We start from the raw sequence: 24275 nt of genomic DNA on the forward strand, positions 1-24275 counted from the left end.
CAATTTCGCGTTTGCCATCTTACAATTCAGAAAAAAAGATTAAATGCAAAAAGAATATACATATATATATATATATATATATATATATATATATATATATATATAATGCAACATTTAATTTTAACGTGCTCGATACGCTTGAATATTATATATATTCAAAATTATGATCCGAAGTATTTACATGAATCTCGACTAATGTTTATAATACTGAGCTGTAGCGGAATGTCAATAATAAAACTGTTGTTGACATTCCGCCACAGCTCAGTATTATAAACATTACTTGAGATTCACGTTGATACTGCGGATCATAATTTTGGATTAAGAGAAGAGTGTTTTCAACTCTATATTCACAAAAGATGATAACGATCAGTTTGTTGCATGTCATATGTGTACCCTTTTTTTCGGCTATTTTAACGTACATAATATCGGTCTAATCTAAAGACGGTTTAGGAAATCTTGATAATTATTTTTTTAATAATTTATTTGTTTGCTATTTTAATTAATCTTAATATATATATATGTTTTATTTATATAATTATAGTATAAAGTATATGTATATATTATTATTATATATATATATATTATTATTTTAAAAAAAAGTAAATTGCAATAAACTTTTTAAATCTTTGAATATAAAATACGCGTTTTTTCTCTCATTTAAATTTAATTTAAGATTAATTTTAAAGATGATATAAAACTTAATTTTTTTTTAATATTTTATTATATTTTCTGTTTATTTAAAGCAAATTTCTATATAATTTACGATTATTATGATTATTATAATCCGATATTATTGGCACGAGATAGATCGTATCTTCAGATAATTTTAACGTGATTTGTTGAATATTTTTTGTGACGCGTAGCGTAATGATGGCAATTTATGACAATCAACTGCGTTTAGTTGCGGTTTGTAGGGAATAATTACCGAATATCTTCCGACTATCGATCATATCAAAACCACATGATAATTATTAATAAAGATAATAAACCGCATTTCTAGAGATAATAAGATAGCATGTGTTTGATGTTGCTGATTATAAGATATAAGATTATAAGATATAATAATTTAATTATCCTCCAAAAATATTTGATATGTAAATTACAAAATATTCACTTATTTACTTAACGCAACAGGCTATCACACATATGTTACATAATTCGAGCAAAATATTTGCGTATAGGAGAAAATGCAGTTGATATTTATCTATATTTTATTTAAGCGTAGTACTCTTTCTCTTCGCACAAACTTTCCTTCATTTATTTTCACTCTCAGATAGATAGACTGTCGACATTTTTTTTTCTGATATTTTGTTAGAACAACGGTAACAGCGATTCTATTACATATTCTGCCGCGTGCAAGTACAAGTGCATCGCTAGCACCTATAACGGTCACTTTGGCCATTCCTTCGAGTAGTTGAATTTTATCGGCTCGATCTCGTCAGGGTCGCGCCATTATTTCTATTTAAACACTTGCTCGCTGCGTCACATGTCTTCTGAGTCATTCGAGTGCGTGTCGTTTTGTGACATTCAAAGATGAGCCGCCACCTTCGATCGCTTTTTGATTCGCAGGACTTGTTTCTCGTCCGCGATAATACATCTCTTTCGTTTCGCCCGTTATACTGATCCGATTCACCGACCCGAAGAAGGAAAAGATATATATATATACGTAAAAAAAAAAATAAAGAAACTAACTAAAAAAAGTTTTTTACGATTGTTTTTTAAGGTATAAAAATAATATTTACGCAAAAAATATTTCTACAACTTTTTTTGCAAATATATTCATGAGTCAAGCTTTTTTACTTTTCACGATATTTATAGTATACGAATTAATTAAGTTAAATTTTTTGTGGATTTCTGCTTAAAACAATTCGGATATTAACGAACAAAAGATTGTTATGCGTCGGTCACATCAGTTGTCGTTCGGGATCTTATGAATCATGTGTGCGTCTATACAAATCGACCGTTTGTCTTTAATACCATAATATAATAAGACAAACTTTGGCCCCCGTTTGTTCCCGAGTTAATAAAACTATCGTAATATCGAAGATATATACTTTCGTTGCTCGTCAATATTTGTTGTTTCGTCAATTTATAATATCGATCTTTACGCTTATCTTTGTCAGACACTTTATACTTGCCGAAAACTTAAATGATGCTTATTAAGAAATAATGTTTCTATACACGTATTAATTTTTATTGATCGCTATTGAACTTTGCAATATTTATGCCGAGTTTAATAAATATAAAATATTTTATGCGAAGAAGAGAGAGAGAGAGAGAGAGAGGGAGACATAGAGAAAAAGAGGAGCTTTTGAAAAAGATCTTATCGCGTTGAGTCAGGCGATTTTGTACGCTCCATTTCGTAACTATCTTTACGTAAATATGTCGAGAGAGTGCAAAATGTCAAGTTCGTCCATGCGAGATGTTTTTACAGTTTTGGTCAGATGATAAAAATACGCGAAAAAATATTTTATTTCTCGCACGAGAATCTGGTGCAATTTTTATTAGTAGAATTCTTTCGAATAATCGTCGCGTAAAAAATGAAAAAAATATCTCTCAATTTTTCGCACGATATAAGAGAGAGAGAGAGAGAGAGAGAGAGAGAGAGAGAGAGAGAAACGTAATATTTCAAAATATAATTTGAGAAGCTGAATATTTTCGAAATAATGGATTCTGTTCGGGCTTATTGTTAGACCGTCGTAATAATCGCTGAAATGTTTAAAAATGTAAATGTGCATGACGATGCTGTCCTAACGTGACATTTTAGAAAATTATCGGCATAAAATCAGCAGCTATCAACAAACATATTTTTGCATTTTGAAAAATCAGGATATATATAAAATATATATAAATAAATAAATATATATAAATATATTACATACATAAAATATTATAAAATAGAAGATTAATAATACATTTAACAATTCTCTCTCTCTCTCTCTTTTAATTAATAAAATATATTTCCATAAATTATATTTTCATATACAATTTGTGAATAGTGCTAATTTTACAGAAATCGTATATCACTAAATCGTTAATAAATGATGAATGATCTTAACATCACATCAACATGTTTATCAGTTTCCAGTATTAGAATTTGCAGATTAATCTTGTATAATCAACATGAATTAATTATCTTAATAAAATCATTGAAGGTCATGATTCAATCATGATAAGCTATGATGTAATTCCGCGATTTCGATTGTACATAAAATTCTTTTTAATATTTAACACACGTATATCCAATAAACTTTTCAATTTTTTGCATTTTACAATATCTCTAGTTTATTTTTTTTTAATTCAATAATTTATTTATGTCGAAATTAATAAAAGCTTGTTCTTGTGAAGTAAATTTTTGTGATCGAAAATTTGATAAAATTATCTGATAGCCTTTACATTAAAAAGCACAAAAATTTCATATTAATTTTTTATCGAGTAAAAAATAGAAAATATATATAATCGCGAGAAACTAAGATTATTTCTTAATCTTTGTGTTTGCTCATTTCTTTTTATTAAACTAAACTCAAACTCAAATAATCAATAATTTTGGGACGGTCACTAATTATGCGATTGATCTCAATATTTAATGTTTAAATAATCCGAGTTTGAATAGGAATTTTCGAGGAATTGTGTAAAGCTTTCTCGGTGCCGGAAAATTTAGGGACGATCGTAATCGTTATCTTTGTCTATCGAGTTGCCTTCGTCGAAGGCCTGGATTCGTTATACTTGTGCCTGAGCCGGGTTAAACGACCAGGTCACGATGGCGCACAAAAGTCATGGTTCATGTAAACCAATGTACATTAAATCATCGTGATCGTTATATCGATAGTAGTCGTTGCCGTCATCATCATCCGCCACATCGCCCTCGATCGTTGGATGCGCTTATACAGAATGGACCGTATAACTTAAAAAAGTATGACTCGTAATAGATACACTGTAATCTGTAGAGAATCTTTTTGAACCAAAAATTATTTTATATAAGGTGACGAAAAATTATTTCACTCAATAGCAAAGGAAATAATCGATCGAGTTATAACTTTGTGCCGATTGCACGAGCAATAATTAACATTGCTCGATAACAGAGCGCAGTACATTCTTCGTCACAGCCACTGTTCGAGTGAGTTTATGATTACCCTTGGGATCATTCGTTCTCTCATTCTTAGTTCGCGCGATGCTGATCGATTTGTATGTTTAATAAAATGCGACTAGGGATCTTAAAATCCTTCTAAATAGAGAGATCTTTATTCTGATTGTGTTATCGCAATAGCGGAGAGGGGCTTTAAGGTCACGGTTTAATATAAAAAAAAGAAGAATAGAGAAACGCGGATGCAGTGCAGACCACATCCGCGTGTATGGTAAATTAAACAACCGGCGACCGCACGCGGAATATCGTTGATAAAATTTCGCATAACGTATCTTGAAATCTGGCACAGATAATTAAAATATTTTGTATAAATATGTTCTAAATAAAATACATGCATATTTTTTTGCATACGTAATGCTTACGTAATTTTACGAAAAAGAGAAAGTAGTCACAACATAAATAAAAAAAGGCAAAATAAACATTATTAATCTTCAGAGTTACTTAACAACTGATTCAGTTACTTTTGACAGCATAGCAGCATAAACAGCATTTTTTCTTGCGATAACAATTTTTTATCAACAATAAAATTCCTCTCTCTCTCTCTCTCTCTCTCTCTCTCTCTCTCTCTCTCTCTACATAACATCATTAACCCGGATGAAGTAAATGCGCGCTGCTATGTTATTGGTCCTTATCATCGCATTTTATCGTCTTCTCCCCGCCGAGCTGTGACACTTGCAATTTTGCAAGTATCGTATGTCACAGAACAGATAATACAACATATCTCTCGTCTATTACCGAATAATCGATACGCGTCTCTATCTTAATTATGAACGAGCGAGAGAGTTATCGTCATGTCATGTAATTAGAATATCGGGACGTAAATAAAAATTAATCTAATAATAATATATCCGATTGTGTCTAGTTGCAATGTGATTCACGTTTCATTGTCGATAATCGTATCTGCCGCGTTTTGCTACTTCCTCTCGTAGACACTCTCACAGGCATATGTAACATTGCATACGTACACGTTTAGAAATTAATTTGCATTAACAATGATAAGACTTTGTGAAATATATGCGCGTTGTTTTCACATACTCGCAAATAACAAAGTATACTAAGGAAAAAAAAAAAAAATGTCGCAAGATGTTTTTATTTATACGAATAGATTATATTTAACGTAATTTTACTGTAGATTTATAATATGTATTTTACGCTCTACAAATATATGTATATATATATATATATATATATATATATATATATATATATATATGAGGATCCAAGTCCATCCATTATCGGACGTTTTCTACCCACAAACATAATTTCTTCATAGTTCAATGGTCACAGTATGTAACAATGCCGAGAACTACCGTCACTCCTCCAAATTTCATATTTTTTTCTCTCTTCGCATATTAATAAATCCTTACATTGTAATTGCTGATATTATTTTCTATAGTGTATAATATTTAATCTAATCAATCACATATTATTGTGTTTCTATTTTAATTAAATTTTATATATTTTAAATTTAAATTTTATATATCTTATTCACGGGTGATAAAATGCAGAATATAGAGAGTTTTATTAATTATCGCGATTATGGAGCAATATCACAATCTTTCTTAATCTTACAAATTAAATTAGTTTATTACCTATATTTTTCATTTGTAAAGAAGAGCCTTACGCGGTAATGGATAAGATCGTTTAATCGCGTTATCGGAACTGACATTATCGCGATTGTATCGAGACGTCAGATCATGGAAAGGTGATAGGAAAGATGGGTTTATAGGATGGTATGTTATGGATGCTCCAAAATGGCCGCTACAGTGGAAGGCGAATGGTCCGTTATGAGGAATCAAGCTCTTCCTACTAGTTCGCTCCGCCTTCATTTAAATTTGCTCGCTAACCGACTCTCACCTCGATCGTTCCCATTTCAGTTGATTAATTGACAAGCATTTTACGAGCTTTGTTTGTATGTCGATCTCGTATAAATGACGATGATTCATTACATGAAACGCATTGACGCCATGACGATCTAGAATTGCATTATTATTTAATTAATTCTATTTTTTTTTAATATAATTATTGCATAAAATTATCTCCGACAATTAAAGCATAGTATAATTATAACGTTTGATAAAATTATGCAAATTATCTTCTACATATATACACTGCATTCATATTAGTAATTTAATAAATTAATTATCTATGCCAATTTTTTCTCTTAAATATTATTATAATTCGTAATTTATTTCTGTCAAAAAATACATAACGCGATTTTTTCAATGTAGTTGTATTTGGAATCGTGCTAGTATTATTTTGTTGGCGTGTATAGTTTCGAAAGAGGATCACATAATAGCCATAAAAACAAAAACAAATGACCATACCACGCATATCTCCGGAATTTGAGCATCAAAATGTTTTCGTCCCACGGTAGGGCGAGATGTCTCTTTTCTGGCTATATTTTTCAGCCCCTCTCTTATCGTGTGACCATATTTTATGCTTGTTTGCCGTCTACCCTATGAGACGCTCTTTCTCTCTCTCTCTCTCTTGCACTTACATCGGGGAATCTACACACACACACATAATAGGTAGCCAGGCGCCCCGTAATGGAGACTAAAAGATAATACTATATTTTACACAAGACTTTTAAACGCATATTTTCGAAAACGAAAATTCGTAAAGGAAATCGGTTTCTCGGAAAACTCTTCGGGGAAAGTATCGCATTATAATCCCTTTTGCGTTAGGTTTGGGAGATTACGGAGTGGAAAATTTTCCCTGTTGTTATAAAGCTCTTAAAAGTGCATCGCGCTCGCGAGCCAGTGGTAGAACAAATTTGTAATAAAAATCTCCGAATTATCAACACATGTTTTACTTCAAAATGATCCGTATTTTAATTTTTTAACTTTTTTTTCACGTCTCTCTCTCAAAGCTTGAGAAAATATAATTGTCATTAGGTTAACATAACGCCTTCGTAGAATATAAGAATAAGATTGACGTTTTATGAGAAGTTAATTATTATTTTGACAGTTCTCCGCCGCGGGAATCGCTAGCCGCGTCATTTAGTTCAAGGAATCGATTTAACATATGGAAATTTGACGACATACTTCTCGTTACATAAGAACAGCAATATAATATAGTTGAACAATATAGTTGCCGATAAATAGCTAATTGGAAATAACCCATGCAAACTTATTTTGCCATTTATATTTTAATGACACCGCGTGTTATATGACTGACGCAAGAAAAAATTATAAACGATTGTATACGATATATAAGTCTGCTAATTAATTAATAATTAATTAAAAATAAAAAATAAAAATATAAAAAAATGAAAAAAATTGGAAAAAATAAAACCGTTTAAAATCTTTATTTAAAACGGACAGTTCTTTATTCAAGGTTATGGAAAAAAACTTCTATAGTCACGCTCATAAATCCCATTTATTAAAAGCGTAGATGTAAAACAGCTCTCTTTCGAAATAAAAGCTCTTTAATTCTCATTAGGTATAAAAGCGGATAATCGGAGTACGAATTAATGTGACGGCTCAATGATCTCAGCAGTTAAATTAAAAGTATTTCCTGTAAGACATTAGCACCAGAGAGAGAGAGAGAGAGAGAGAGAGAGAGAGAGAGTGAGTCTTGGTGTCGCAAGAGCGATGAGGTTGCTCCACACGGCAGGTCGCCGTTACGTCATTTGGAACCGACGTAGGCATTGTTTTCGAGTTTCCTGAAACGGTTCTTGCGCCCGGAGTTCGTGCAAGTACAAAACACTTCGCGCGACAAGTCGCGGATACAAGTCCATATACCATAAGGTATACCGGGTGACGCTGGAAAGTCGATCACACGGATCGGTCGCCGTTTTTCATTGCGTGATTATTTCGAGACAAATAAGCTGTATTCTAAATTCATTAAGAATGGAATTCTTTCCGCATGGCGCTGCTTATCTTTTTTTTTTTTTTTTCGTAATTTTCATTTTCAGAACTAGCCATTTTTGTCGCGTATAAGCAATAATTCGTGGTAAAAATGGCTGCTTATGAATACGCAATGTTTTTCGTTCAAGGTTATCATACGATCGTATTTAACGACCTGTACGCTCGTGCGCGTAATCGAGAAACGGCGAAACATTTCGCATGCATTTAGTACCGCGAATTTCCCGCGCGAATACATTGTAAAAAAAAATCTAATCTGCAAATCTCTGAATTCAAGACGAATCACACACACACACACATTTTATATATATATATATATATATATATATATATATATATATATACATACAGTGATAATGGCGAATAACATTGTTCGCATTTGAGACAAAATGTCACTGTATTAGCAACGTACACAGCATGTGGTTATATATTTCTTTTTTGTCTTAACTTTAAATTTAGAGAAAATTATTTTTAATCAATTATATTTTTATATTTTTTAAATTAATTTTTGATTAATTATATTTATAGTTTTTAAATTAATATTTGATTAATTATATTTTATAATAAATAAGTAGAAAATATATTCCACTGAATGTACCGCGTTATTTGTTCCCTCGCGCAATGGAAATTTTAACTGAATATATATGATCGACGATAAGCTGACTATTTCGTAACACAGGTCAAGATGATGATAACGTAGTGCACGAAATAAATATAACCACATCTGCTTCATCTTGAAAATATTTCGTTCCGCAGATACGATACTTCTACTTAGCGAACAATTTTTTTCATAAATGGAATTAATATCATAGAAAAATAATGAATAGTTTATTAGTAAATCAGTGAAATCTCACTGAAAATTCAAAATCAATGGTGGTTATTTCGATTAGTGATATTTTAAAATCAATCTTATATGTTATAAAATAATATTACGAGATAAATTTATTATATAGTAATATATTTTATTAAAGAAATATCTGAATTCTTTCTCAAGAGTCTCGTTTATTTTTTGTAGATTTATCATCTTTTAAGAAGAAAAAAGTGTCATTTTGAATATTATTTTTTCATATTTTATTTCAAATATGTATATAGAGACTTCTCTTAAGAAATAGTAATAATAAATGAGAAATATTAAAAGGTACATCTTGCAAATAAAAAAAAAAAAAAATGATTGTTACTGATTTTTCAAATCTCAGTGAAATCTTAGTGCCATAATCAGTGGAATGTGAGGCGCAGGAGCAAAGTGTGAATATTTTTATTGAAGATCGATGAAATCTTGTGTCACTGCTTAACAAATGACATTTTTACTAATTCTGTTCAAGAGAGTTCCTTCTTGTTTCACTGTCGATTCATTTCCGCTACGGCATTTGCATTGTGCGCTGCATTTCTTTCTTTCTTAACATCTAACAACAATAATATTAATGATATCAATACAGGAAGACGCAGCGATATCCTTATCGAGTGTCGAGAGGAACTGCATCTCCAATTTTTTTTCCTACGATTAGAATTACATATCACATTTGCCGATTCGTCTAGGAAAAGAATTCCGCGCCGTTTCTCGAACAACGTTCCACACGCGTAACGCGATTTCACTAGACGCTGCATTTTCACCGGGTGGAAAATTTCAGTGACAATTCCGGGGCACGTCTCTCTGCTCTTGCAATCGCTTGTTCGAGCATCTCGCATCTCTCTTATACGTGCCGTCGCGCGTTTCCCTTAGTATACACTCTCCCCCACCTCGAAGATCGCGTCTCGGTTTCCGACCGGAAGTCAGGCCACCCCAATTGGAGGTCAGCCTACTCCTGCCCCCCCCCTCACCCCTCTCCTCCCTTCCCTCCTCGCCTGCGAAGATGAGACCGTTTCGTCGCGGACGATCTTCGATACGCAACGGATTCGGAAGAAGATGAAGGAGAAAAGGCACTGCTGCTTTTTTTTTTTTCATCCGAGACCCGGTCCAATCGCGTGCCGCGTCGTCGACGCGGCTCCAGCGACAACTGATTTCACGAAATGCCGAGTGCGTGATAATGCATATACAGAGAACGACTAAACGACGACGATATCTGGCTCGTGCACTGGGTTCCGTTCTATCTTGGTGGCGTGCCGCGCGAAATGGTGGGTGGCTCTCTATCGGGCCCCGGTGTACCAGCCGCGGGCGCGAGCGATAGGACTTATCTCACGATATACCGGTGCCTGATGAAACCTGACTTGAGCCGCGGTCTGCAGTGCGCATCTTCGTGCCGCGTGCGGCGGAACGCGCGCGTCTGTCTGTCTGTCTCTCTCTTTCTCCGCGACGCGGAAGTCATTTTGACAACTGTCAAGGAAAACCCCTTCGCGTATCTCCTCGTTTCCGCTGTGATCGTTAATCTTCCAAGAATCGTCTAAGACAGACGACGTTAAAATTCTTTGTCAAATCCAGTGTCGATTTTTTTCGCTAGGAAAAATATACCACGGCTGATTCCATTTATTCCTTCTTACCACGGCGAACTATGTATTCACCGTTACGTATTCATGTCCGCACGCCGTGTATTATTGCCTTGTGATTTACTGGCGTGTTGTAGAATAAAGCAAGTCGGGCTCCTACACGTAGTTAGATGACCGTAGTGGTCGCTTTTATGAAGTCGATGCGTTTTCTATAACCGTATACTGGCTGCTGGCGAATATATCGCGATACGTTTATGGATGTAAATAGGTTGAGGCTTTAAATTCTCTTAACAAGCTGATTTTTTGTCGATGTCCAACGAGACGTATATCGTAAGAAATTTATCGATCGATTTGTTCATACACCGGAAGTTTATTCGCGTACATGTTTCTGATGGCATTTAACTTTTTAATTATGAAAATAATTAATTGAAATATAATTGAGAATTATGATGGACAAATTTTCTTGAACAAAGGATCGATTGCAACTTTACTGAAAAAAATCTCTAATCGAAAAGAAGGATAATATTTCCCGGGACATTTTCTCTATAATTTTTTGCCGTCGAAGTAATAAATTTTTTCGTTGATCCAAAGAGAGAGAAGTTTTAACGCAGTCGTTATTATAGACTTCAGAATGCACGGGACGATCGAGTGTGACGACAGCCTAATGAAACGCGCGTGGGGATGTCGGGGATATATTATCACTTAGATAAGAATCTCTTCGGGTTCCCCGACATCCGACACGATTCCTCATACCGATCCCTACGCTCTGTTTACGGATCGCGTATACGCCCATGAGTAACATCAATTCTCGCAACCAATCCCTATCCGCCCTCTTCCGGAAGCTTTAACGTTCATCATTTCTGACCTCGTCATCGGAGGATCATAATTGCGTTCTTTCTTGCGAATAGATACCATAAATTCCCGCGAATAAAAACAATGATATATATACGGGGTCGCCAAAAGTATCTTGGGATTTTTCTTTTCGCTCAAAATTTTTCTGACAAATTAGAGTATCGAAAGAAAATATTTAAATATTTCCGCAACTAATCTTAAAAATAATAAATCTTAATTAATAAATTAATTCTAAAAAAATAGAATTTTATTGATTAAAATTTTCAAGTTTTATTTGCGGAGCAAGGATATTTTATTCTATGTTAATACTCATTGTTTAGATCTTGTATGACTCGCGGAAGAAAAGAGCTAGCAGTCAACTCGTTGAGAGCCCCTGTCGACTTGCAACTAGTTCAGATAAGGTATCGGGCCGGCGGTCGTTGCGCGCGATAGCGCTTCGCAACGCGGCCCCGATGTAACGCATCGTCACGCATTTACGGTTCCTACAAACGCACGCGTAAACGTTTATGCGTCTCCTATGCAGGCATAAATGCGCGCGTATGCAAAGCAGGAAGGAAGGAGCGGAAGAAAGAGAATGATGCTGTGACGCGCGAAGAATTGGACGAGCTTGTGCATTTCTCTCGAGAATGATCAAATTATCGTTTTTTTATCGGGTTGGTTCATATTATCGTCATGTTACAATTCCTTGATTCCAGGGCTAATCGCTTTTGGAATCAATTAGACGAATCCTGAGGGAAATTAATTATGGAGAATAAGATATTTGCGCGTTCTTTCGAATATTTTTATAACTTGAAAAAATTCTTGACAGAAGAATCTATTTTTAATTAAAAGACTTGTCATTAAAATTTGAGAATAGACTTTATATATTATTTTTGATTGAAAGTTTAGATATTTAGATTATAAAAATGTAAATCCGTGGACGCTGAGAGATAAGAGATCGTAGACACCGCGTAAGGACGCCGAGCTTTCTCACTCACTCACTTAAGAAGTGAGAAGGTGGTCCTTATGTTAGAGTGATAATCGCGCGTGTCGAATAGCGTGGTATAACTCGCGCTTCGTTGATAGGGTAATCTCTCTTGCGGCAGAGAGATTAGCCAAGGACGCGGAGATAAACCTCTGCATTGTTAACACCCCTTCTCTGCACCTTAGCGAGATGCAGGCTCTCAGTCTCGCGCTCTCTCTTGCCTCGCTCCTGGCGATAATGACGTCACGAAATACTCTAATCAATACGACGATAACGCCTATCGTGCTACGTAAGAGCTCATCAGGAGGATTCAGATTGCATCTCTGAGAATTCGCAATCTCAGTCTTTCATCATTAAAGTCAATCCGCGTTGCGTTAATCGAATTCTCAATGATTCTCGATCATGCTAATTATTAGCTTACCATAAAATTTTAGCACTATAAAATTATTGACACAGTATATATGAATATATAGTAATTCTATGTTATATTATGAAAAAAAAAAAATATAAATATGCAAGATATTTTTCAGAAAAATTTTCTTTCTATTATTTTATTATATTTTCCACTTATAATTTTAAGAGATATTCTTTATGGAAAAATTTTCAAGAGAATGAGAAATTGTATTTGGAAGATTTTTAAGAATATATTCATTTTATCCACCGTTGAAGGATGGCTGCACTTTGGCGGCTTGTCGGTTTAGCCTCGCACCTGGTTGCGTTTTACTGGGGGGGGGGAGGGGTGCGCGTAAATCTTCTCCAAACGTGGTTTTTTATTTTTTCTCGAGGAACAGACAGCTGAGCAACCCGCGTCGGGCCGCGTGGGGGTGCGGCCAGTGATAAGGGCAAAAGGTGAAAAGGCGGTTCTTTTCCCATGTACTACTACGAGTCGAAGCGGAACGGAAACGTCACGTCGCACCGCGAATGCCCCCCATATGCGGGTTTTATCGCGCACAAAACGTACTTCGCCGACGATTCGGCCCACTTTGCGAACGTTACATCCGCGGCTCATGCTAATGAAAACGTGGACTGCATCCGATAAAAGCCAAGGATTTTGTAGATCGTTGCCTTTTTTTTTTTTACAGAACCCTGAATATTTGTACCGTGATTAGCACGGTTTAAGAGATTCTAGAGCTTTGCGTCATTTTTTTATACTTGAAAGTTTTACAAATATTTCTCAAAATATGCTTTTTTTCTTCGATATATTGATAATTCAAAGAACAATTAGGAAAGAATTTTTTGAACGATATTTTTCAATAAAGACAAATAGTGGCTAATATTTTTTCTCGGAAAATTATTCCAAGAAAGATAATGTGTGCGCAGATACATTTGTTTTACCCATTGTATAGTTCCGTATATTATGTTGGGATAACATTCATAATGGATGTTTATGAACCAAGGTTCTTCAAGGTTCTAAACAGGTCCCTTGTGAAAACTTTTGCTCTGGGGGCATGTCATATAATCGATTGGCAAAACAAATCCTTTCCTTTTTTCGGCTAAAAACATGCCGATCCCATGAAACAGACAGTTTGCAACAATGGGTCATTAGGAATACGAACACGAAACAGATTTATTTCCATCAGCTATACATGTATAAACTATGTCAAAAGATTAAAAATCTCTTTTTTTTTTCTGCTAAACTAAAATTTCGAAAACTTTGATCATGCCTTTATGTATATATACACACACGCATAAATAAATAAAGATTTATTATAGATATATATTTTAATCGATATATTAAATTACTATATTTAAAAAAAAAAAAAAAGTAAAAAGTTGGAAAAGCTAAAATAATATAATTCTAAGTAAAACTTTTTTCCTTATATTTTCAGAACATATGTAGAATTATTTTTATTTATATGTCATTCTTTATCTTTTTCTCTCATGTTTCGAGATGAAATTCTTCGTATGAGGAGGTCCCTCAGGAATTAAAGCCGCCCCGAAAACGCCCCCAATAGTCGCATGGTTATCAGCGTGTGCCAGACGTGTACGGTCTGTCAAAACACATCAGCAATATCGTACCGCATTGCGAGTCGACCGTTTCTCTTGCACGCAGGGATGTTAACCAGTCATTAAGAAACGTCTGTGCCGTTGATGCGTTTCACGATAAACAAGATGAGCCTCTGAAAGCCTACTTCCAAACTTTGTGCATCTTTCAGGGAAATTGATCAACTCATTTAAATAGATGCTTGCATGAATATGCGAAACTTGTGTTTAGTTTTGCGAAATAATATTGCGTGCGCCTTCGGAGTAATAGATGATATCATTTTAAAAATTTTTATCTCGCGATAATAACATTATGAAAATATTTAAAAAATTTAACCGAACGCGATATTAAAATCATCGTCGAAGCTATGAAATGAGAATCGCTGATGCGGGAGAACACGAAGGTGACGGTAAATCGAGGGAGAAGGACGTAGGAAAGCGTACGAGGTATTATAACAAACTGCCGTGCAATATTTTATGGGTTCCATAAGGAAACGTCGTGACTCTCGCAATTGTTCCGCGTGTAATACCAGTGTAAAGGCGATCGACTTGCAGCAGTAATTAATGCAAGAAATACGGATCGTTCCGACGGGAAAATAAGCGCCTGCTTTCTCTTCCTCTCTTTCTTTCTCTCTCTCGTTGTGCTTCTACATTAGCGTTTACGATTTTTCATTCGTTGCGACGGAATGCAAGGAAAAATCCCTGATACAATAAAAAATGATAGTTTTATTTTTCTGAGAAATATATAATATATTTCAAGATTTATATACACACATATATATATATTTTTTTTTTTTTTTTTTGATAGAAGATAATATTTGTTTTACGATTATTTCAATGAATGAAACATTTTTTACGCACAAGACGATTTAAAAAAAATTATCCTATAATATAATTAACGCGATGTAATATAATTAATCTTACAGCTTACTAATAACAAACTGTACTCGTGTAAAATATTGTAATTCCCGTTTTATTTCCGCGAATTAAAGACATCGTCGGTGAGCGTAAAGTGCAGTGTGAGGAGAAAATTAAAAAATATTTAAACAATATACGCAGAATATATATTTATAAGAAAATTCTTCGCAACAAGATTGCAAAGTCGAAGGGGATTAACAACCGTTGGTCATACGTGCACTTCGCATTCGCCGCTGCATGAGACCGCATTCGCGCTATGCATCGCGCGCACCGCGACGTCACATGAACGCGTTCGTGTACGCGTGATGCACGCGTATTCTGCGAACTAATGCCATCTGTGATTCGTGCCGTGAACAACGCGTGATATATGCAAATTTTTTTCAGTCTCGATGTACATATGTTTTTTTTATTAGCAAAGATTATTTTGATGGAAATTGCATCGGCACGTAAAATACAATAACAACGTACACATTTAATGATTGTTTATAGATATATAAAGTAGGCAAAGCGTCATTAGAGAGCGCGCGCTTCTATACTTTACATTCGTGAGACTGAAAGTAGAGCATGATTCAAATATTATTGATTTAAATATTACGTCTGTGATTATCTCGATACGCTTTAATATAAGCGAGATAACTCTCATATTTCAAATTTCTTCCCTGAAATAAAAAATAATTAAAATGAAATGAGCAAAGTGACGAATTTCCTATTAGGCGCAATATAAGACCTTTTCAATTTAAAATTGCATTTTTGAAAGGATGCCTTTATCATCTTCGCTGCTGGAAATTATGTCTTTGCGGCTGTAATAATGCGTAGTTTTAATATTGATTGCGTAAATCGTGGCGTAGGTTTTCTTTTATTCCTTGCGACCGATGGATTGTGCGCATGGCGTGTTTTATGATGGATTCATATATTTTTAATCCTGCACAAGAAAGGACCGCCGTAAAACAATAATGGGACAAATATTTGGGATAAATATCTCGTCGCTTTTCTTTGAGAGAGAAAGAAGGGGGGGATTCGAATCATCCCGGCTTGGGTACTGTAAACTTATGCGTTTATAAACGAAACGACTGAGAGACCAAGGTTCCCCGTAAAGCCCAATCGGCCTTCGTCAGGACGCTCTGTCCTAATCCTCATGTAATCCTCCCCGGCGGATCTTTCCACTCTGCGTGTTATGGTTAAGCGAGTTACTAAGACGCAGTACGTAGATCGATGTTCATATTGTTCTACGAAATCTTAATGAAAGAATTTGTACAAGCTCGTATAGGGAGTGAATACGACGTTAAGCTTGAGGACATATTTTTCTTCGTCGAAAATGTCCTCTTAGATTATCAAATTTGCTTCTCAGCATTCTCAGCGTTCTTAAAAAAAGAAAAGAAACCAGTGCACGGTCATAAAACACTGAATTATCTGTAGGTCGATCCATCCGCCGTGGGGTTTATCGAATGTTCGTGATGCGGAAGACACGTTCACGGAGCAACGGGAACGGCGTTATCCTATGATAACGCGGGCCCTAATTGTTATGTTTTCGTCGTGTTCCGCGCGCGAAAAGCAACGAGCGTGGTTAATGCCCGGCAAAACCCGACGAGGCCCCGTCAGACCCGTTTGACCAGAAAAAATGCGTAACACGTTCCGTACGAACATGTTTGATAAATAAATGCGTCATGATTTCCTGTCCCGGTGATGGGAGTACCTTCGCGAATTTCCCACGAAAAGGATTAACCATATCACACTTAGAAAAAGAAACTCCGATGAGGGAAAGCTCACTAAGAATTAATTAATTTACTTGCGATTTGGCAGGCGAAGAACAAATAATATCTAATATCTAAAGAAATGATTGGAAAGAACAATGCCAAAAATGAAAAAGAAAACATTGAATATAATTAGCTAATATTTATATTAAAAAATTTAAATAAAAATATTATTAAATTTTCCTAGAACTTTAGAAACAAGTAAATTAATTAATACGTATTATTCATATTATTAAAAAAGATTTTTAACTAATAATATAGCTACAAATAGAAGACACATTGTTATTTATGAAATAATTTTTATATAAACGATAATTATTACTGAATCTTATGGTATCATGGAAGGTTTATTAGTGGGATGGATCGCCGCAGCGGAGGTGCTCTCTTTCTCGTGCTTCCCTTGTCACTCCTTCCCCTCTTTTTCTTTGTCTCTTTTTTTTCTCTCTATCCTTTTTTTTAACAAGCATAGATTTTGTTATCGCTATGGGGCAGGAGTCCGGCAGCGAAACCGGATGTCCGCCCGCGCAGGATGTGACGTCAGAGCTGCTGGCAGGCCAGCAAGTACCGTAAACCTGCCCGACTGTTTGCGACGCAAACATGTTCCTCTCTATATACGTTTCTTTCTCTTGCTCTCTTCTGCCTCTCTGCACCAATTTCTTATACCCTTCTATCCATACGCCACATTCGTTCTTTCGCCCTACGTTTCATATGCAATTCGATATTTTAAAATTCGATACGTTCTAAATTAAATAGAACCAATAAACATTTTACAGAAATAAATAAAATGACGCCTTTCTTTTGAAAGTGCAATATTTAATTATAAATAATTACACAAGATTTAATATAAATCTTACTTCGCGAACTTATATCACATATAAAGTGCTCGAAAAAATATTCGAAGAAAGGAACACTCGATGTGTCCAAATATCAAAAGTTACTTTTAAAAGGTGTGTTAATCCTTTTGCTACGAATACAAATACGAAATCGTGTTTACGGAGAAATAGAAGAGCTTTCTCGAGGACGGCCTCGGAGTCTGAGTGCCCCAGTTTTCTGAGCCAGCGTATATTTGTTTGCATGGACAAGGTCCATTCACGATTCATCAGTGAATGTGTGAAATGGTGTGAAATGGCCGTAGGAATAACAACAAAGTGTCAAAATAGGAAGTCTTTCATTTCAGTCAAAAAGTAAAGTTTCCGCTTTCTCTACCGAGGCGAAAGGCAATGAACTTTGCATGTCGCGCAAGCAACCAAAACAACAGAACCCCAAAGGCAAATATTTAGTGTTTGCGTTATCCAAAAGACTTTTTCCAAGATGCATATTTCATTGCAATAAATATCAAAACCAATACTCTCTACGACACGCGGTAAATTTGAAAAAATTTTTTTCTTATTCTATATCAGACTTTATAATAATTATTTAATAACGTAATTTTATAATCAGATAATAATTTTTCTCAATAAATGTCCAGCATTAAAAGATATATGTGATAGGGAATTATATATTCTTATTAAGATATTATATAAATATCTTTATCATTATTAATTATTATCGCATACAGGTGTGATATTTTTGGGACAACATATATTTTGAAAACTGTCAAGTGTCCTCCCCCTTTGCTATACCCCCATTGATATATCCCGGGGACGCTCGTGGAGCCGTAAAGTGACGTAAAATAATATCTGGCCAAGCTAATAAGGGTCTCTCATTCTCAGCTGCGATCTTGGACTTTCGGGGCACCGAATGTCCCTTCTAGGTCTAATACCCTATTACGCGGTAGATGTGAATACATATAGTAGGGCACCGCTCGCGACCTATGACCTCCCGATGACTGATTTACCGCTCTCTTTTCGCTCCGAAACCGATCCTTCCCTCGTCCTCTTCGCTTCTTTCCTCTCCCTCTTTTCCATTCGAGTAGCGGGGGCATTTTTGTAAATGGAGTTACGCACGACTTACAGAATATCGATATAAATTGAGCTCTTTCGAGCTCGATAATTCCAGAGGGAATTCGTGAGATCGGGTTCGACGACTCGTCGTCGTGTCTCTCTCCTTTGTCGAGGGCCCGAAATTAGTGGCTGCAACGCGGCGTGTCATGTTTCAAGGCAACGATCGGGATCGATCGGGATCCAATCGACCGAATAAATTTTCCGAGATTAAATTAGTCGCAGGCCTAGTTTAATTCCGACTCGATACGAGCACGTGCGCCTTCCTTCTTCCATCTCGATTTCGATATATTCGTGTTCCTCGACAATTTAAAAACAAGACTCGTTAGAATGCATATTGGATGCAAGAAGGCATGAAAGAGTGACGATTATAATTGAATGGGAGCAGCAATGTGATAAAGAGCACGACGAAAGTATTTATTCGACGTTGCGTGTTTCGCGGTCTATAAAAATCCAGGAGCGGCAAGTACTCGAGATATCCATCGCGTGTCCCTGAAAATCGCTGATAACGCGACTAATCAAGCCGCTGCGCGCCATTAAGAACGTAACAGACTCATAAGCAAGCTATTAAGTTTTCGTCGCCCTCATCGAACACGGCAGATAAAGAGGCATGGGCGACTAAGAGTTCAAGTACTTCAAGACGCGTCGGATTCTTACAAATGCTCGGAAAATATTGCCCGCTGTCCTGCGAAAAGGATACGTCGCGCGTCTCGACGATCGAGAAATCATTAATTTCTCAGAAGTGTTCCGCTTAAGTCGAATAAGAGCCTCTAGAATAACGATAATGGCGATCGACAACCATCGATAACCGTCTGCTCCTAACACGTTTAATTTCACAGCAATTAGAATGCACTTTCAATAACAATTACAATTAAAACGCTCCATTATTACCTTTGCAAAAATAGAGTAAAATATTTACCAATAAAATTTTATACATGGTCGAAAAAATTTTCCTGACACATCATGTGCTTGTGCGCGTTGCAGCGGCGGCTTGTTTTCGATAATTTTTCTCGAAAAAAATCGTTCGAAGTGGCGCTTAAATTGCGGACGGCGATATCTGAGAGGGGGGAAAAAAAAAAGAGGCCGAGAGGTGCCGGCGTAGAGCGACGATGGACACTTAAACACCCCGCTGTGCGCGATTTGTGCCCTTCTCGCGTTACGCCACGCTGTCTGTGTTTCGTTGTTTCGCGGCTCGTGACGGCTGAAAGTCATCACGAGGCAAGAGACAGAAAGAAACCTGTCTCTTTGACAAATCCCCCGACCCGAGTTGACGCAACGGGTGATCCACGTGAAAGGCACGAATATTAGACATCTGTATATAACATAGACAGACATGCGCTTACATTATTTAAAAGCATAAGGAGATAGAACGAGAATCGTAATTTTTGTTATTGTAAAGAAAATTTCAAAGCAGCAAATATACGCCATAAAGGTCCCGATTTAATTTTATTGCAATCGATATTTTCTCGATATTTTTTCTGGATATTTCATACAGTGTATTCGTAGCGTTTCCTTTCGCTAAGCGATTTTCATTCGCAGAATTCTTGCCTCCATTCACAAAGCGGAGGAAAGCAAACGAAACGTGGCGGCGCTCGAGGACAATTAAGAAAAAAATGTCCACGAGGAAATGACAAATATCCTGGCTCGTCTCGGCCGACATCTCGCTTCCGGCTCGATTTATGGCACCTTCTCTCTCACCTGGTCGACTTTGTTTATTTCTGTAAGGCGTCGCTAATGACCCAACCGTGCGTCTTTCTTCTTTTCCGCGCGCCGCACTCAATATTTGCCTTACCTTCCTTCGTCGGAATGTCCTGCGCCGAATCGTATATACAAAGAGGACTCGCGGGATTTTTTTGGGACCGTGCCTGTTTCGTGTTCCTGAAGCAGTATTATATTAAAACGCACAAAACAGTCAATTCATTCCATGGGGAATTTCCACGGAGACATTATATATTATTAGAAGAAAACATTACGTAATAGTCGTACAATTAATATTCACTAGGAAAAACAAGATGACTCTGGAGTGATAAAATTTTTCTTTTTTTTTTTTTTTTTTAATATACAATATAATCGCGATTTTTAAATTAATTAAATTAATTGCAAATTTTTTGCTCCAAAAAGTCAATTGATATTTACTTAGAATCTTGCGAATGAATCTCAACTACTCGTTATTGGTAGGTACTTGAACTAAATAGAGCGAGGAACAGCCTATAAATCAGCGGCCTCGGTTTGTTTATAATAAATCCAAAGAGAGAGAAAGAGAGATAAAAGAAAGTATATACTCTTCGAGATAAATAGGGGTTAGTGACTCCCTCCCTCCCCCTGCCACACATACATGTATCCCGATTTCTTCATCTCGCTCGCGAGGAGCTTTCCTCAATCTCAAACGAAACGATTTATCAGTAGTAAACTGTGTTAATTTTGACCGCGAGCGAGTATCTGCTGATCGATATATTAAGTCCCTTCTTTCGGCGGTTCATTATCATTTAACCATGCACGAATGAAGAATCGACTCTTAATCATCGGTGACACCTATTAATCTTCGAAACAAAATCTCCCTTGAACCAATCACAAACTGTTTGCTTCTCTAACACATAACTTGTTTTGTGTTTTCACTTCACGTTTATATTGATAGCACATTTTCTTTCAATTAAAAAATAATTGCATTTTGTCAACCCACGTTTATAGAGAACTTTTTGCTTAGAATTAAATTTCCTATCTCAAAATCTGGCAGGAACGTTTGGGTCCACCCTGTATATATGTATATCACCGATTATATTTTCGATAGAATTTTTGAAATTTTATTTATCAGAAAACGTATATAGGATTAAACTATGACAACCGACCAAATTTCTCTTGTGAGAACGGTTAATCCTTTTGACGCCGAGAAAAAATACAAATGGATTTCGGGGAAAAGAAGACGAGACGAACATGTCGACTCTGTCGCAGTCCGCTGATACTCCGCAGCCGTTTTGTAACGGCTGTTATGGGCGTTTCGTTTTATTACCCATTAACTTTGAGGCGAAGCATAATTTAGTACTCTAAAGAAAGTCAGAATTTCGATCGTCTTTGCCTCTAATTGAGCGACACTAATTCGTGTCGACATAAATTCCTTAATTATTCACGGCATAATTCCAATTAAAAATATAAAATTCACCTACCTCAATTTTATAATAAATTGTAAATGCGATAAATATCTTAAATTGATGTAGATCACTTTAATGTTTTTATTACGCCGCTCTCGGGATTCGTGTATTAATCGAACCTAAAGGCCTTATCAGTAAAAAATTAGCAACTCTTATTTCGCGTACTGTGGCTATTTTCTTTGTATAAGAACATTTTCGCAAGTTTTGCTTTTCGCTGACATGCGTCGCGATCTAATTATATCGATCGTTTGCCAGAGTTATCTTTGATCGGTCAATCAATCTAATCCACTGCAAGTGTTTCACAAAAGATTTAATTAGGCAATCTTTGACTCCATATATAGTCGCATACCGTATTTCAGATAACTCACACTCATTAGCGCGAACCTGACGCTTTCTACGTCAGGTAGTTAATAGCTGACATGCGTGTTGTGACCAAGCAAGTTTATTAGCAGAATTAATATCTCATCTTTTAACGATTTATTCCGAATTATTAATTACAGGCAATTTATATTAACGTTATATGTATACACACAGTGACATTTCCAATTCTCGAGTTTACTTTTCCTCGAATAATATTTTTCCTTTTTTCTATTTTTTCAAGCATTTGGATAATATTAAAATAAAATTATTGATTAATTAATAAACAAATTAGATCGCAATTCATCGAATAATATCTGATAACATATGATCGTGATTCTTGAGCTTCTCTATTCATTTCAAACGAAATGTGGGAGAGGAAAACGGTTGTGGTTCAAGAGTCAGCTCTGGGTCAGCATGCTCGAGAATAGAATATACTCGCGTTTCGTGTCATCGTGCTCTTCTTGCCATATAATGCAGTCTTCGAAACTGTAGCGAAATTTCCGTGACGTCGTCTTTCTTCTTATTTCTCGCATCAACGATCGTTCTCTTTGTTTGCGCGCAGACACGATAAAGCCACGGCTCATTGTTCGTCTGACGGATGTTAATTGGGTTAGTCTCATTTTTTTATGCATTCTCGTATGTCACCGCGCGTCATGAAAGTATTGCGAGAATCGAAGAACATCAAAAAGTCATAAATAATCTTTAAAAAAGAGTTATCATATAAAACATAGAATAATCATGTTGGACGCATCTTTTCAATTGTTTGTTGTTAGTCCAGTCACTTTAGAATTTCTCTTAGAAAAAAATCCACGCTAATTGAATTTTGATATATATTTTCATTCAGTAGTTAATAATTATGAATAATATATCAAAAATCCCCATCAATCCACGGAAATTTATTCTCTTAGTAAATGTGTGTGTAAAAATACAATATCAAAATTAAGCTTTTGGGACGTTTTTCGTTTTTTTTTTTGCTAAAATGTCTATGTGGAAAAAAAAGGTAGAAAAATAAAAAACTTTCAATTTTGCTGAATTATAGGAAAAATGTTTGGATTGAATTATTTTTTGTTATTATTTAAAGCGTTTTATTTTGCCACCTTAATTCCTTATTCTTATTAATATTAGATATATCAAAATCTTATTTTTGTATCTCAATAATATCTTATAAGCTCGCGTATTTCATTTGTTCCGACAACAATTTCGCTTCATCCATATTCGTCATGATAGAATATCATCATCGCGCTTTACATTCGATAGGAATGTAAATGTATTGACAATGATAATCGGCGTGGTGTGCTAAAATGTCTTAGGTCATTCCTTCTTTTTTCTCGTACCGTCCGCACGTGCAAGTGCGAGAAACATGTATCGTGGTCGCGTGCCGTCTCGTATCACCTTATCAGCTTTATCACGTCTTATCGGGTCGAGGTAGTAGTTTTGTACGACTCCGCGTTAAGATACCGAGGTGTCGTAGTGATCACGAAACGTGAATGATTTATCACGATCTGTTCGCGATTTTGTCGTTTTAATGCCATATGAGCGGATATCGATTTCTTTTTTTATTAAATCTACAGAATAATAATAATAAACGAGAGAGAGAATATATTTTATTTTACATAACAATCGAATTGCGATATTTTTTTCGAAAAAATATTCGATGGATCGAACTTTGAGGAATTTTGTTAAATTCTTTGCTCTTTTACGTTATTTTCACAATTTTCATTTTTCTTATATAAGAGCGATATTTTACATACATACTGGTATATATATCGTGTCGGTTTCTTCGAGAGTCAGACATTTAAACACGCATTTTGAGGAACACACGGGGATGTTTGCACATTTTATGACGGGCATGCAGACTGTCTCACAAGCCGAGCCCACAAATTCATATTCAAGAATCCCTCGTGAAAGGAATAAAGGACTCTTTTCA

At 35.5% G+C, this 24275-nt stretch overlaps 1 protein-coding gene across 3 annotated transcripts in view; it reads left to right on the forward strand.

Annotated features, from left to right (window-relative positions):
- The window catches only part of LOC126853858 (box A-binding factor-like), a 58702-nt gene that overhangs the window by 1811 nt on the left and 32616 nt on the right, over positions 1-24275 (forward strand). The gene's annotated exons all lie outside the window — the stretch shown is intronic.

Source organism: Cataglyphis hispanica, chromosome 13 (assembly GCF_021464435.1).
Source record: "Cataglyphis hispanica isolate Lineage 1 chromosome 13, ULB_Chis1_1.0, whole genome shotgun sequence".
Lineage (NCBI taxonomy): Eukaryota > Metazoa > Arthropoda > Insecta > Hymenoptera > Formicidae > Cataglyphis > Cataglyphis hispanica.